This window comes from Austrofundulus limnaeus, unplaced genomic scaffold, assembly GCF_001266775.1.
Source record: "Austrofundulus limnaeus strain Quisiro unplaced genomic scaffold, Austrofundulus_limnaeus-1.0 Scaffold82, whole genome shotgun sequence".
NCBI classification, from domain to species: domain Eukaryota; kingdom Metazoa; phylum Chordata; class Actinopteri; order Cyprinodontiformes; family Rivulidae; genus Austrofundulus; species Austrofundulus limnaeus.
Window position 1 is genome coordinate 78,422 of NW_013952484.1, and position 1,315 is coordinate 79,736.

Consider the following 1,315-nt stretch of genomic DNA (forward strand, 5'->3'; position numbering starts at 1 on the left):
AGGTAGGTAGGTAGGTAGGTAGGTAGGTAGGTAGGTAGGTAGGTAGGTAGGTAGGTAGGTAGGTAGGTAGGTGGATACTTTAGATTTATCTGTTACAATAAAACAGAAATTTGTCTTGAATAACTTCTTTGTGCTGTTTTTAGAGTTTCTATTCTATTTTCTATTTGCACAGACCAATTTCAACACAAACAGGTTGTTAGAAGGGTCAGTGTGTTTTATCTTCTGTAGCTTCCTAATGCCAAGCACTCTTTCTGTGTGCTCTGATCCTTGAACTTTGTTCCACGCTGTTGTTGTCTAATTGTCGCCTTTTGCCTCTGATTTTTTATTTCTGTAAACTCTGTCGTGTCTCGTCTGTTCTGCCCACCTCACCCACTTATCCTTGGCTTTACAGTTTGGTCTYTTTTTTCTTCTCTCTTTTCTTTCACTGAACTGATGGCTGAACTGTGTCTGACAGCAGCTTGTAAAGTAGAAACTGGGCTCCAGGTTGAACATAACAGCTCCTTCTTTCCCACCAAACTGTTGCTGAGCTGCTTCTTCTAACAGCCGTGTTTATGTTCAGGTGTTCAGGAGAACCAGGGATTGAAATGATGACAAATTTCTGATGAGTTTGGATAAGTAACGTCCTTGGGTTGGATTTTATTTTGTTTTGTTCTGCTTTTTCCAAACTCCACAAAAGCCTGATCTCCCTTCAGGTTTAGTTCTGATTGTTTATGCTGTGTGTGTGTGTGTAAAAATAACACATAAAAAACAACAACAATTTAAACATTTTCAGCAAACTCAAATGGACTGTTTAACTGATGACAAATGGCTCAGTTTAAAGCATGGACAGTAAAACACTGCTGTCTGTTGCTCTCTTTAAAGTAACGATTGAAGGCTCTTATTGTGTCAGCTCAGTTTCATGCATGGATGAATCTCCTTCAGCCTCTCTCCGCGCTGTTGCTCCGTAGCGTTTACCCTGTCATAAACAACTCCTCGCTCWGCTCTCTCAGCAGGTGCTTGTGTTTGTCTGACTGTTTCCATTTGGATCTCTAAAGGTCACAACAAAGCAGTATAATTAATTATTTGTTCATGCATCCCTGAGCAGCCTTTCAGTGATGCTTCTGGACGGTCATATTGTTGTTTCATGACTCTGTAGTTCCACTCTTGTCACTTTTTCTCCATCGATTCTTATTCAATTTTTTTTGCCTCATCAGCTTCTGTGTTTTTCCTTCTTTGAAACTTGCTGGCAATAAATGGTCACAGAAACTATTTTGATAAACAATAATATTGTTTGGAGACCATTTTAAACTAATATAATGATACCCACCCACACCCC